Raw genomic sequence first — 16,388 nt, forward strand, 5'->3', positions numbered from 1 at the left:
TACACGCAGGTGAAGGAAAAAGGCTAGAGTAGAATATAGTATTCTTCAGTTAAAGTAAAAATAGCAGGAGTAGCAATCCTGATCTCAGATTAAAAAAAGCAAAAATAGGTCTAATTAAAAGAGATAAGGAAAGAAATTATATCCTGCTAAGAGGTGCCATAGACAATGAAATAATATCATTACTAAACATATATACACCAAGTGGTATAGCATCCAAATCCTTAGAGAAGAAGTTAAGAGAGTTACAGCAAGAAAATGACAACAAAGTTTTACTAGTGGGGGACCTCAACTTCCCCCTCTCTAGACTAGATAAATCTAACCACAAAATAAATAAGGAAGAAGTAAAAGAAGTGAATAGAAGCTTAGAAAAGTTAGATATGAAAAACCACTGGAGAAAATTGAATAGGGATGGAAAGGAATATACATTTTCTTGGTGGTTTTTGGCACACACACACAAATTGACCATATACTAGGGCATAAAAACTGCATGATGGAATGGGCAGAGCCAAGATGGTGAAATAGAAAGATGCACATACACTAGCTCTTACCCCACAGCCCATAAAATACCTGAGCATAATACTTCAAGGGAATAAATGGTCATTCCATGATATAGAGGACTTCCAATCATTCATATTGAGGAAAAGAACAAATCTGTATAGAAAATTTGACTTCCCAAGAAAAGAATCAAGAGAAGCATGAAAAGGTAAACAGAAAAGAAAACTCATAAAAGACTCTCTAAAGTTGAACTGTTTACATTACTACATGGAAAGAAAACATTTATAACTCTTGAATCTTTTCTCAGTATTTGGGTGGATGCAGAAATTGTGCATACACACGCACACACACAAGCACGCACACACACATATAGATAGAGAATACAGGGTGTGTTGAATCAGAAGAGATGATATCCACACAAAATAAAATAAAAATTAAGCGATGAAGGAGGAATATACCAGGAAGAGAAAGGGAGAAATGGAACAGGGCAGGCTATAACTCATAAAAGAGATAAGAAAAACCTTGTTCAATGGAAGAGAAAAGGGAGAAGGGGAGAGGGGAGAAATGAAGCTATTCTGTCCACATGTGGCTGAAGGAGAGAATAACATGTTCAGTAAATTTGATAAGAAAATTTATGTCACACCACAGGAAAGTAGGGGAGGAGGTGACAGGTGGGGTGAGGGGAATGATAGAGGGAGGGCAAATAGGAGAAGGGAGTTACTAGAAATAAACACTTTCGGGAAGGGACAAGGTCAATTGTAGGGGGAAAAATAAGGGGGGATAGAGTAGGACAGAGGGCAATATAATTAGTATTACACAACATGATTATCATGGAAGTCTTTTGCAAAATGACACATATATAGTCTGTATTGAATTCCTTGCCTTCTCAGTGGGGTTGGGGAGGGAATGGGGGAGGGAGAGAATTTGAAATTCAAAGTATTAAAAACGAATATTGAGATTTTTATTGCTTATAATCGGGAAATAAGAAATACAGGGAATAGGGTATAGAAATTTATCTTGCCCTACAAGCAAAGAGAGAAGATGGGGATAAGGGAAGGGTGGGGTGTGATAGAAAGGAGGGTACATTGAGGGAAGGAGTAATCACAATGCAAGGTATTAGGAAGTGGGAGCAGGGGAGTGATGGAGAGAAAAATTGGACATGTTACAAAGTGATGTAAAAGCAATTAGTATTACAACAATTGACTGAATTAATTACTGGGAATAAATGAAAGACATCTTTAGGTTCGGGAAAAGAATTTTAGTCTAAGTCTCCTAGAGGCAGGTAAGTTAGGGTAAAATTATGCACTGATGGAAAAGTTAAGGTTTTAATGGCAATTTGATTTTATCATTGTTATTTAAGTAGCGACTAGAACAGGTAGGGAAACGCATGTAAGCCATTTAAGACTTGCCTCAAAAGATGTTCCTTCGCTAACGTGAAATTATAGTCATATCTGAAACCTGGTTGTTGGAACTTCCTATTTCAAGACGCTATGGGTCAATTAAGTGACTGTTCTTCTGAGTCTAACTCCAGGTATGGATAGCAAGAAAGGTGGTCTGAGCCTCCAGTCCATGATGCCGGTAAGCCTGTGAGATGCTGGTATGAACTGCAAAAGGTGATCTCATGGGAAGGGTGGGAAAGTGGATTCTGGTGGCTCAATTTCTTCACTGACACCTGGAGGACTTTAAGCCTCACTGAATGCAAGCTGACAATCTACTCCTGCCTAGAACTGGCATGAGGTTGGGGAGATATTGTTTCCCTGCAATGTCCCTACTCTTAGCGGCAATTTCCTATAGTCAAAAGGTTTGCAAGCTTAATACCATATCTATTAAATTATAGATTGTTGGTAGGGGAACATCAGAGGTCAAGTCTAAAATTAAACTATTAGGCTTAGGACTTTACACCAACAACAATAAGTTAGGGCCCTTTAATTCTTAGTAATAGAGTGGAGACAATTAGGTCAACAACTTATGAAGTTAGCATACCTAGTTATTATTTGTGTCTCAGCTGGTTAATGTTAAACAAAAACCGTTCGTGGTCTATACTGTAAATGCTTTAAAAGACATATCACCTGACCAAATGTTGGTATAGTGTTATGTTGCATGAACTGTGTAAAAAAAAGAAAAATAAAAGTAAAAAAAAATAAGAATTTTGACGGTTTTGGGGGGAGAACTCAGTCAGGTCTCTGCTTCTATTCTGCCTTCTGGTGTGGGTATAAGTTAACTGACATGATGATAATAAACCTCATTAAGCAGTGAAAAGGGATTGTAATAGAAGAAGAAGAAAGGTGGAGACAGAAAAGGGGTAATTACATCACACGAAAGGAACAAAATAAATTATGGTAGACAGAAGGGAGGGAAATGAGCATTGTTTGAACTTTACTCTCATCCTTTGGTTTAAGGAGGGAATAATATACTCAGTGAAATAAGAAGTTTATCTTGCCCTACAGGCAGTGGGAGGGGAAAGGAAAAAGAAAGGAGAGGAAATGGTTAGAAGGGAGGGAAGAAATAGTAAGGGAAAAGGGAAAGAAAAGGGTGGGGGTCTTATTGAAGGGAGGGAAGATTGAGAGAAGAAGTCACCAAACACAAAACTCTTTTGAAGAAGGGGAGAAGGGAAAAATAAAAGTATGAACTGGGAGTGGGATGGGGATACTATTACAGATAGTAATTACAACTGTGAATGTGAATGGGATGAATTCTCCCATAAAATGGAAGTGTATAGCAGAATGGATTAAAAACCATAATCTTACAGGATGTTGGCTACAAGAAACACGTTTGAAATGGGAAAACACAAAGGATAAAGGTAAAATGCTGGAGTAGAACATATTATGCTTTGGATGAAATAAAACACAACAGGAGTAACAATCCTGATCTCAAACAAATAGAAGCAAAAATAGATCTAAGCAAAAGAGACAAGGAAAGAAACTACATCCTGCCAAGAGGCACCACGGACAATGAAGTAATATCATTAGTAAATATATATGCACCAAGTGGTATAGCATCCAAATTCTTAGACAAGAAGTCACAGGAGTTACGGGAAGAAACTGACAGAGAAACTATCCTAGTGTGGGACCTCATTCTTCCCCTCTCTGAACTGGATAAATCTAACCACAAAACAAACAAGAAAGAAGCTAAGAAAGTGAATAGAATTTTAGAAATTTTAGACATAGAAGACCTCTGGAGAAACTTGAACGGGGATAGAAAGGAATACTTTTTTTTTTCAGTGCTAAATGGCACATGCACAAAAATTGATCACGTATGAGTGCGTAAAATCTTGACAATCCATTGCAGAATGACCGAACTATTAAATGCATCCTTTTCAGATCATGACACAAAAAAATTATGTGTAATAAAGGGCCATGGAAAGATAGGCTACAAATTAGTTTGAAACTAAATAATCTAATCCGAAAGAATGAATGAGTCATACAACAAATCACAGAAACAATCAATAATTTCATTCAAGAGAATGACAATAATGAGACAAGATGCCAAAACTAATGGGATGCAGTGAAAGGCATTCGTAGCAGAAGTTTTATATCTCTGATTGGTTAATTGAATAAAATAGAGAAAGAGGAGACCAATGAATTGGGTATGCAACTGAAAAAGCTACAAAAAAAGAACAAATTTAAAATCGTCAATTAAATAACAAATTGGAAATACTGAAAAACCAAAGGAGAGATTAATAAATCTGAAATTAAGAAAACTATTGAATAAATAAAGTTAAGAGCTGGTTTTATCGGGGGGAAAAAAACAATAAAATTGAGAAATCTCTGGTTAATTTGATTAAAAGAAAGAAGAAAACCAAACTGCCAGTATGAAAGGTGAAAAGGGTGAATTCACCATCAATGAAAAGGAAATGAAAAAAATCATTAGGAATTATTTTGCTCAATTTTTTTGCCCATAAATGTGACAATCTTAGTGAAATGGATGAATATTTATAAAACTACAAATTGCCCTAACTAGCAGAAGAGGAAGCAAAATAGTTAAATAATGACATCTCAGAAAAAGAAATTGAACAAGCCATCAATGAATCACCAGGCCAGATGAATTTACCAGAGAATTCTATCAAATATTTAAAGAATAATTAATTCCAGAATTACATAGACCATTTCAGAATATTGGCAAAGAAGGAATCCTACCAAATTCCTTTTATGACACAAACGTGTTATTGATACCTAACCCGGGAAGAGTCAAATCAGAAAAAGAAAATTATAGATTAATTTTCTTCATGAATACAGATGTAAAATTTTAAAATATATATTAGCAAAAAGATTACAGCAACTTATCATGAGAATAATACACTTTCATCAGGTGGGGTTTATACCAGGAATGCAGAGCTGGCTCAGTATTAGGAAAACTATCAGCATAATTGATTACATCAACAACAAACCTAACAGAAACCATATGATTATCTCAATACATGCATGCAATCCTTTTGACAAAATACAATACCCATTCCTATTCAAAACACTAGAGAGCATAGGAATAAATTAAGTCTTCCTTAAAATGATAAGTAGCATTTGTCTAAAACCATTAGCAAACATTATATGTAATGGGGATAAGCTAGAACCATTTTCAGTAGTTTAGGGGGTAAAAAAATCTTGTCCATTATCACCCTTGTTGTTCAATATGGTACTAAAAATATTAGTTAGAGCAGTAAGAGAAGAAAAGGAAATTGATGGAATTTGAATAGGCAAAGAAGAAACTAAGCTATCAATCTTTGCAGATGATATAATGATGTACTTAGAAAATCCTAAAACTACTTGAAATGGCAAATAACTTTAGCAAAGCTGCTGGATATAAAATAAACCCTCATAAATTATCAGCATTCCTACATATTACTAACAAAACCCAACCGCAATAGATAGAAAAGGAAATTCCATTTAAAGGTACTGTAGACATTATAAAATATTTAGATGTAAACCTGCCAAAACCAACCCAGCAACTATATGAACACAATTACAAAATACTTTTTACACAAATAAAGTCAGATCTAAATAACTGGAAAAAGATCAGTTGCTCATGGGTAGGCCAAGCTAATATAATAAAAATGACAATTCTACTTAAATTAATGTACCTATTTAGTGCCATACCAATCAGCCCACCAATAAATTATTTATAGAGACAAAAAAATAATATTAAAATTTCTCCAGGAGAACAAAGTGTAGTCCAGAATATCAAGGGAATTAATGAAAATAAATACTAGAGAAGGTGGCCTAGGAATACCAGATTTGAAATTGTAATTATTAACCATAAGTCAGCAAAACTGTTTGATACTGGCCAAGAAATAGAGTGGTGGATCAGTGGAATTGGTTAGGTACACAAAACACAGTAGTTAGTGACTATAGTAATCTGCTGTTTGATGAACCCAAAGACTACAGCTTCTGGAATAAAAACTTGATATTTGACAAAACCTACTGGGAAAACTGTAAAATAGTATCTCAGAAACTGGGCATAGGCCAACATCTGACACCCTATAACAAAACAAAGTCCAAATGGATACACAATTTAGATTAAAAGGCTAATACTATAAGGAAACTGGGAGAGCAACCAATAGTTTACCTCACAGATTTATGGAGGACAGAAGAGTTTATGATCAAATGAGAGATAGAGAGCATTATGAAATGCAAAATGGATAATTTTGATTACATTAAATTGAAAATATTTTGTACAAACAAATCCAATGTAGCCAAGATTAGAAGGGAAGCAGAAAGCTGGGAGACAACTTTTACAGCAATTTTCTCTCATAAAGATCTCATTTCTTAAATATGAATAGAACTGTGTTGATTTTATAAGAATACAGGTCATTCTCTAATTGAGAAATGGTCAAAGGAGATGAACAGGCAGTGTTCAGATGAAGAAATTAAAACTAGAGTCATATGAAAAAACCATACGCTGAATCATTACTGATTAGAAAAATGCAAATCACAGCAAATCTGAGGTATCACTTCACACCTGTCAGAATGACTAACTTGAGAAAACAGGAAAATGACTAATATTAGAGAAGATGTGGGAAAATTGGAACACAAATGCATTGTTGGTGGAGTTGTGAACTGATTCTATTGTTCTAGAGAGCAATTTGCAATTATGCCCAAAGGGCTATAAAACTATGCATACTCTTTGATACAGCAGTCCAACCTCTAGGTCCATATCCCAAAGAGATCATACAAATGGGAAAAGGACCCACATGTACAAAAATATTTATAGCAGCTCTTTTTGTGGTGGCAAAGAATTGGAGATCGAGGGGATGCCCATCCATTGGGGAATGGCTGAACAAGTTGTGATACATGAATGTAATGGAATGCTATTGTGCTACAAGAAATGATGAGCAGGTAGACCTCAGAAAAACCTGGAAAGGCTTATATGAACTGATGCTGAGTGAGGGGAGCAGAACCAGCAGAACCTTGTATACAGTTACAGCAACATTGTGTGATGACTAATTTTGTTAGACTTAGCTTTTCTCAGCAATGGCAGGTTCTAAGACAACTCTAAAAGGCTAAAGATGGGAAATGCTCTCCTCATCCAGAGAAAGAATGACAGTCTGAATGCAGATCGAACCGAATTATTTGTTCTCTCCTTTTTGTTTTGTTTTGTTTCTTCTTTCTGGTGATTCATTTCATTGGTTATAATTCTTCTTTACAACACGACTAACGTGATAATGTGTTTATTATGAATATGTATGTAGAGCCTATATCAGATTGCACAGCCTCTTGGAGAGGGGGAGAAATTTTAAAATTCAAAAGCTTGTGGAACTGAATGTTCTAAACTAAAAATAAATTAAATAATTAAAATTTTCAAAAGAGGCAAGGGCAGCAGTCATGATATCAGACAAAGCAAAAGCAAAAATAGACCTAATTAAAAGAAATCATTAGGGAAACCACATTTTGCTTTAAAAGTACCACAGATAATGATTTAATAAAAAATGTTCCAGCAAAATCTCTGATAAAGTCCTCATTTCTCAAATATATACTGAGTATAGAACGGAGTCAGATTTATAAAAATAAGGTCCATTCCCTAATTGAAAGGTGGTCAAAGGATATAAACAGGTAGTTTTCAGAAGAAGAAATCAAAGCTATCTAGTGTTGAGCCAAAATTCAGTATAAAGAAAACCAGAAAAGTCTAGAGTGAAAAAATAAATAAATACATGAAACAGACAAACAGAAATACATCTTTAAAATGGACAGGACCAGGGATGCAGCACCTGGGACACTGTAAGTACAATAGTGCCCATCAGGATAGAGCCCTTTTTAAAGACTAAAGTCAAAAGATAAGAAGCAGGATTTTGGTGCAGGTCAGCAATCCCAGGATCAATTTGAGCTTGGCTTGTGGTGGTCTTGGATATTCCAAGCACGGGATTCACTCAGAGGACCAACCCAGAGGTGTCTGGGTAAGAGCAAGACTTAGGTTCATGGTTCTCTTTGGTGATTGATTGACTCAGGTTAGAAATGAGAGTTCTGCCAGAGCTATAGCAGAATCAGGCACTTTCACAGTAGCCAAATCCTCGGCATCACTACTGAACTAAAATTTACATTCTGGTAATATGTGCAGAATCACAAGATATCACCCAGGTAGTGATTATCAAAATTTCTGATTCTATGATATGCAAATTCCAGAAAAAAAACTGAGTCTTCCACAGCTCCAGACCATCAGAATTTCAAAAAGTTGCTGATTGCTTTGTGATTATGACATTGAATCTTTACTGATGACTTTGATAAGATTTGAATATGTTAATGAAGTAACTCCAAGATGGCACAGATAGGAGTTGGCCTCTTATCCCCCCAAACCCTATGAAAATGATTCTTCGAACTCCTTCTCCTTCCCACCTCCCATCTTTACCCCTATCCCTCTTCCACGGGTTCAGAATACTCCCAAATCTGCTTTCCCTCTCCCCATCTTCTTCTTCAGGCTTTCTACCTCTCTTCACGCAGATGGGATATTCCACATCTGGAGCCTAGTTGTTGGCCTCTGTACCCCTCCCCACTTTTCACCACTTGTTTCTGCCTTATTAAAGCATGACTGCTGTCCTGTCTTTCCCAGTGAGTATCCAAATAACTGGTTGTTGCTGGTCCCCATTTCTTAATTTCATTATCCATTCAGTTGCAGAGTGGGTCACACCATTTGGAATTTCTGCCAAGAGGTGTATAGACGGCCAGGGTTCCCCATGCCACTCTTTACTTTGAGCCTATTCAGAGGTATCTGCTTTCCAGGTTCTGTGACAGCCCCAGGGCTTACGTTCCCCAGGAAGGGCAGAACCATTGCTGTTGGCTCCTTTCCCATTGAGAAGAGTGTAAAGGATTAAAGACATTGCAAGGAATTTCAAAAGGGGGCAGTTCCCCTTGCCCTCTAAACCTGGTGTTTCTAGTTCTTCCCGCACCCCCTCCCTCGTTTGGAAGAGAGTGTCTTGGGGTGGAGAATTTCTCCCTGGAAGGAGTGGGGCAGAGAGTGACCATGCACTGGCCCCTTTCCTCTCTGCGTCTGCAGACACCCTCTTTCTTCCCCTTTCTGCTGAACCTTCTCTGCCTCCCGCCTCAAAGACCACGCTCCGCCCCTCCCTCTCCTCTGGGTTCTGGGCCACAAGAATCGTGGAGCCCAGGACTGGGTTCCTTCCCCATCTCCCATCCCAGCTTCCGAGAGGTCACTGGTGCGGCAGCCTCCCCACTCCCGCAGCCTGAGCTGCTGGGGCCTTACCCCAACCCTGCCCAGGTCCCTAACCTCTCCTCCTCAAGCATGGTCCGAGGTGCTCTGACCACAGGTTTTGCCGTATCACCCTTTCCACTCCCGCCCCCCACCCCGCACTCCCTACCCCTTGTTGGGCTGACGCGACTCCACCCCCTTCTCCAGCTACGGCTTCCTCCTTCCCCCTCCTCTCAGGGTTAAGGATTTTAGACTAGGGGGCCTTGTCCATTCTCACCTAATTTAGTTTTTGGTTTTTATGGGTCTCGAGAAAAGAGGAGGAGGAGGAGATTCAGGTGTCTTGAGTTCCTGGATGTGTAAAGAGGCTTTTTTTGGAGGGGGGTGGGAGGTATTCTCTTCTCCCCACTGCAGAAATGGTGTGGGAAAAGAAAAAAGCTGGGCTTGGCAAGATATTAGGGTGCTGAAAAAACCCACCCCACGTAGTTTTTGAGGGAGCGTGAACTACTTCATATCTGCAGTTGGTGCAGGGAAAAAAAAAATAGCCGCTCGATTCTCTCCTAGGTCTCAAGAAGAAAAAAACTTCACCCCTCTTGCTAGGGTGTGTTTAGAGAGCGTGCCTTCTGCTAGGTTATCTCTAGGGGTTTTGTGGTCCTCATCACCACTCCGGTTACCCCGACAACAGATGCAGCTAACATTATGACATCACTCGTGACTCAGAGGTAGGGGAGGTGGGCCAGCTTCACTAGGAAGTGGTCCGCCATTGGTCAGTTTTGCTGTGGTCCTTTTTGGAATCACTTTTTTTTCTCTGAATGGTTTCCAGCTTCTGTGGAATCTTGGGAATATTCCAGCCTGAGTTTTGCTCAGAAAATTGAATGATTTAATCTCTTGGGAACTCATCTGTTAGGGACTCTCAAAAAATTACTGGGGTTTTAGATACTTGCAAGGGAAATGTGCCAGCATCTCCTAGCCTAGCCTCTGCTTGTCATACTGCCCAGGATGGTGGCTGAATATCCACCCTAGCTCCGCCCCCACCCCCTCCAGGCTGGCTGAGTTGAAGAAATAAATGAAGATCTGAGAGGTGAAGAACCTCCTCCCACCAGTGCCTAGGCCAAGCATTCACTGTCACCTCTGAAAAGACAGAAAGGAGGGCTGTAATGCCTCTGGTGGTGAAGGCAGAGAGGTGCATGATAAACTTAGATCTCTGGCTAGGCTGGAGATACAGACTGTTCTTAAGGATTTGCAACAGCAGCCAAAGGAAATAGTTGGAGCATGGATATATAGATTATATTGACAATGGACTTATATATGCAGTGATTGCCCACCTACAAAACTTATGAACTTATGAAAATATAGGGAACTTATGAAAATGCTCACACAGATCCCCAGAGGTGACCATCCCTTTTTACCTGTGCTCAGTTGGGTTTTCTGGGCATGAAAGACAACACAGCCCTCGCTGCTGTCCATTACAACTAAGGGATAGGCCTGATGGACTACTTTAGAGGTAAGCTGGCCTTTGTCTCAGGCTATGGGTGCCACATTGTGGGCTTACTAAGGTACCTTCCTCAGAGAAGCCCTGGAAGAGACAAAAGGATGCCCAATTAGATGAGGAAGCCAAGGGTGTGTTCCTGAGAGAAGTCCCAGAAAACCTCAGTGCCATCCTCCTGGCAATAAGTGCCCAGAGTGTCCTTGAGACAGAGGAAAGAGAGATCAGCATCAGTCAGTGCAATCTGAACAGTCTCAGGTCATAGCTCCAAAGAAGCTTAGACCCTTAAAGACACCTTGCAGGGACAAAAGGCAGAGCACTGACAAGTCCCAATGTTGCAAAAGCCCCAGGTATCCATCTGGCAGAGCCCCTAAAGGACCTATTAGGAACCCAGCAGTCCTAAGGACACTGAGCAGACTTGGGCCATTTGTCCCTTCACAGCACTCACAGGGCTCTGGGTCCCCAGACACTAGCAGCATTGGTGTGTGACGTTGGATACTACATATCAGGTCACCCCTAGCCCCAGTGTTCTGATAAACACTGGAGCCCCACTAACCCCCCACAAGGAGTGAGAGGTGCCATTATCCAAGGCATAGAGACCACTAAGGACCTCATGGTAGGAGCAATCAGAGTACCCCAGGTCCCAGTATTTGTAGTTCCTGAGCACTCCATCCCTTCTCCATAATTGGCATGGCTATTGTGAGAAACGAATTTCATTGTTCTGCTTCTTCAGTACTATGAGGGAAGGGAGGAAAAAGCTGGGACTCTGGACTTCCCCTTATTCAGTTTATTGTTAGAGTACCTCCTGTCTGAAACAGGGTCTCAAGATTGGGACTTGACAGCCTCTCAAAATCTGAGAGTTCAAATAAGGGGAAAAGTTGGCCTGCATCTGCACACACCTAATAACCTTCATCTATATTAACTTACACACCCATAGATTATCCCTTCATTTTCGGAACATAGGTACCCTGATCTGGGAGGGGAAAAAAACATGTAATAGGAGTGTCAGAAAGATTGTAACCCTGAGGAGTCTGGACCAATCCTCACTCTGGGGGAGAATGATGGAGTACAAGGCCAAGTCGAGACCTTTGTCCCTTGGAACAGGAGGGATTTGGTACCATTTGTCTGAAGGGCCCCGGAAAGCCTGGCCTTGGGGGCTCCTTGGATTCCCTTTACTTGATTTAGCATTCTCTTGATATTTCTCCCTTTGATCCTTTTACTGGACGCTTACTTAGCATTCTTTTGAGGTCCTGGTCACCCTGCCAGGATTATGAATTGTCTGTACTACCAGCCACTCCCATCAGGATCCTCCATGGGTTTGATCTGTCTCCCCTATCTAGAGTGTCCCTGGGACCCGAGACTGCTTGGCGAGACCCGGATTCTTCCCTTAGCCTTTTTTTGTATTTAAGCTCCATCTCGCCTCCATGAAGGCGCTGAGATTCAATCCAGCTCTCACTCTGCCTAGATGAGATTCTATCTGGTCAGTTTATCAATACAAGCATTACAAATGCTTAGGCTCCTTAAGAGTCAACCCAGTATGGTGAATCTTTAAAACACTTGGTTTTTCTTTGGCTTTCAGAAGGCTTGTGTAGAATTCATTTGAGCAGGACCCGGTGTGTCGGTATTTTGGGGTCCCCACATCATCCCAGACCTCAACATTTTGATTCCCTGATCGGGACCGACTGCTAATCTCAAGTTTTTCTGCAAAGGTGTGGAAGGTGTGTAAGCCTCCCTCCACCCCTTCCTATCCCCTTCTCGCTCTCCAAGCACCTGAGAAACGGTTTTCGGACCTGACCTCAGGTTCCAGTAGGTCAGGCAGCTAGAAGACTGTCTTACACTCAGCCTGATGCTCTCAGGCTGTAGGTCGAGTGGCTATGTTTGAGGCCGTGGACCTGGGCACACCCTCCAAAGCATAGACAAGGATGAACACCCTATTGGGAAGTGTATGCCTAACTCTCAATTCCCTCAGCGCTAGGGAATTAGGAAATGTCAGTTATTTTTTCCTTTTGTTTTCTTCTCAAGACTTACACCCATATCCTCCTTTATGGAGGGAGGGACTTTCAGCCCCACGCCTGTAATGGGTCAATTCTCTTCAATCCCCCAAAATTCGCTTTTAGGTTGTCTTTACAAAATTGGAAAAAAAAGTTAACTTCCCTAAAGAACTTAAAAAGAAAAAAATTGGTGTTTTTTGCAAAACAGTTTGGCCTCAGTATCACCTGGAGGACCAAGAAGTATGGCCCATTTTGGAGACCTTACAATGTAATACTCTTTGACAGTTAGAGTTATATTGTCGCCACAAAGGAAAATGTATAGAAATACCTTACATAATGGCCTTCGTCAACCTCTCTCAGGATCCCATTCTCAGAAAAGATTGTAAGATGCTTGTAACCAGAGCTGCCCCACAAAAGGGCAATGGGAGTGAATTAGAGGTTTGGGCCTCGGCCTCACCTCCTTCCCTATCTCCATTCCCACCATCGCAAATCCTATGCCCACCCCAATCTCTCCCAGACCCTCCTGCCACTCCCTTACCTCCCCTAACCCTGGCCTCCCCCTCCTTGACCATCCCCTCTTTCCCTTGGTTTCCCTCCCCTTTTCCTCTACCCCAACCCGCCTCTATTCTTGCCTCATTTGCCTTCCACATTTTCTACCCTGTATCTCCTCCAATGTCCCCTCCCCCTTTGGCGACCCCTGCTCAGCCACGCGTCTTGCTGAGGTGCCTCCCTCTACTCTTCCTCAGGTACCAGCTGATCTTTCCCCCTGCCAGTCCGAACCCTTGACCTTGCAGCCCAATCCAGTTCAGTCAACATTCCCCAGCCCCTCCCTCACAAAAAGTGAGACTTTCTACCTCTCTAAAGGAGCCTCTGGTCCCACAGCATCTTCGAGGCTATTTCTCCTGAGGGAAGTGCCAGCCTATTGGAGTTATTAGGGTGCATGTCCCATTCTACATCTCAGACCTCATTCAGGTTAAGGAGAGACTAGGGATATACCCGGAAGACACTAATAAGATTACTGAGGGATTTAGGGACGTATCCCTAAAATTTGAACTTTCTTGGAATGATCTGCATATTCTTTTCTCTGCCTGCTGTACCACTGAAGAGAAGAGGAGGGTCTGGGAGCAAATCCAGAAGTTTGGAGAGTGTTTGGCTAGTAATGACCCCACAAAATACCCCTCTGGAACAGCTGCTGTTCCCCTTATTGGCCCAGGATGGGATTATCAAAAGAATGAGAATAGGGGAAAGACATACCATATGGCCATTTGCCTGTTAGAAGGCCTAAAAACTGCATTTCAAAAACAAGTAAATTTTCAAAAAGTTAGGGAAATTACTCAGGGAGAAAAGGAAAACCCTGCACTTTTTCTAGACAGGCTAGTAGAGGCTATTAAAAAGCATACAAATTTGGATCCTGACTCTATAGAAGGGGCAGTCATCCTTAGCAATATGTTCGTCCTTCGTTGTCGAAAAAGACCATGCCATCAGAGAAATAATGACATGACTTGCATTTAACTTTGTTTTGAGTGAGGGAGGGCTGTGCAGGTCACCAGCCTCACTTCTCCTCCAGAGCCATCTGAATCCAGTGACCAGATATTCATCAGGATAACTAGAGATGACCCAGAATGAGGCAATTGGGGTTCGGTGACTTGCCCAAGGTCACACAGCTAGTGAGTGACAAGTGTCTGAGGTGAGATTTGAACTCAGGTCCTCCTGACTCCTGCACTAGTGCTCTATCCACTGCACCACCTAGCTGCCCTAATCCTTAGGATGCATTTTATTAATCAATCTGCCCCAGATATTAGGAGGAAAATGCAGAAATTGGCAATGGGACCCCAAAGACCTCAGACCCAATTACTGGAGATGGCTTTTGTAGTCTAACAACAGAGACCTAGTCAAAGCAGAGGAAAAAGAGCGCAAATACAGGGCCAGAGACAGAGAATATGCTCAATTCTTGGCTGTTGCCATGACCAGGAAAAGACCTAGGGAGCACTCCTCCGAGGTGCCCTCTTGGAAGAGAGTTGGCTACTTGAGCAGTGGGGAAACCTGCTTTCTATGCCAAAAGGAGGGTCGCTGGTCCAAGGAGTGCCCCACCTGCAAGGGCACACCTCCAGAGGGAACACATATAGAACTGTGTCCATGTGACCAGAAGGGACACTGGAGGAAGGATTGACCCCAAGATCAGAAAAGTGGTGGAGCGGCCCCCCCACTACCCTGTCCTTCAGTCTTCTCAAGACTCGGAAAAACGGGGAAACCTGGGACTTGGCAGTGCTCCCACTTTCTCCACCTCTCCGATCCCTGGGCAAAAATCGACCCTGAAGGTAAGGTTACCCACTTTAACATGGCTAAATTCTCTGTTTTAACTAATCACTCCAGCCCTACCTGCCCCTTGACCCCTCGGGTCGTTGACATTGAAGGGGAAACTAATGAATGTCTCCAGACACACCTCCTCCCCAGCCTGTTGGAGGATCTGTTGTTTAAACACTCCTTCCTTATCCCCTCCTCTGGCCCTGCCCCCTTAGTGGGAAGGGACTTGATGGTGAGATTGGGGAGCCAGTTTTCTCTAGTTAAAACTCTCATCTCCCCTTTGCCTCTTTTCACCAGATCTACCCATGCTTACTTCAAAGTGTGGGTTAAAGTTGAATCAATTGTTTGGGAGCCTGGAATTCCGGGGTGAGTTACTTCTGCCACACCAGCCATTGTTAGCCTCCCAGACCCTAAAATGTTCCCTCATCTCAACCAGTATCTGATTAAGTCTGAGACCTGGGAAGGACTACAACCTTTAATTTAAATTATTCCTTAAGTATAAAATCCTTGTCCCTTGTTCATCTCCATGCAAAACTGCAATCCTTCCTGGACAAAAGTCTAATGGAGAATACTCACAATTTGTTTTTGCCTTTGAATGGACTCTTCCTGGGTAATGAAGTCCATGTCAGCTAACATGGACAGTCTTGCCCCAAGGGTTTTGAGATAATCCTCATTTATTTGTCCAGGATTTGGGAAGGGATTTAAGGAACTTGAAACTAGCAGATAGTAGCTTAATTCAGTATTCGTACGACATTCTTGTTTGTAGCCCCACCCAGGCTGCTTCTTTGGCTGCTGCACAAAAGACCTTAATTTCTTGGGCCCTCGAGGCCATAGGGTCTTTTTGAACAAAGTCCGGATGGCATGGCAGTCCTTAAAGCATCTGGACCACGAACTCACTCCCACCTCTCTCTGCTTAACTTCTGAGAGCAAAAGAATTATTCCTGTTGCAACCACTAAGAAACAAGTTCCAGGTTTTTTAGGCATGGCTGGATTGTGTAGACTCTGATTCCTAATTTTGGTTTTATTGCTAAGCTCCTTTATGACTCTTCTCAAGGCCCTGACTTACTCTCTCTAGAATGGGGTCCGGATGAGGGTAAAGCTTTTGAGACTCTGAAAACTAATTTTACCACCACCCAAGCACTAGCCCTACACAATCTAGAAAAAAACCTTTCACTCTGTATGTTGATGAAAGGAGAAGACAAGTTTTGAGAATCTTAACCTATGCCTTAGCACCTGGCCCCAGGCCAGTAGATGTTTTTTATTTACTCAAAATATACTTTCCTTGTTCGATGTGCCTAAGGAGCAAGCTGGAAAGAAAGGGAACATCTGACAGAAAAAAACCTCCCTTATCAAACATGCCCTTCTATGTCTTGACCTTGCCATAGTCTTCTTTAATCCCCTCCAGGCAAAATTTTTTTTTCCTTTTTTACTTCTCTCTTTCTCTTGTCAAACTGTTTCCTTTTGAATTGGCAATGATGGTGTTA

Source organism: Notamacropus eugenii, chromosome X (genome assembly GCF_028372415.1).
Source record: "Notamacropus eugenii isolate mMacEug1 chromosome X, mMacEug1.pri_v2, whole genome shotgun sequence".
NCBI classification, from domain to species: Eukaryota; Metazoa; Chordata; class Mammalia; order Diprotodontia; family Macropodidae; genus Notamacropus; species Notamacropus eugenii.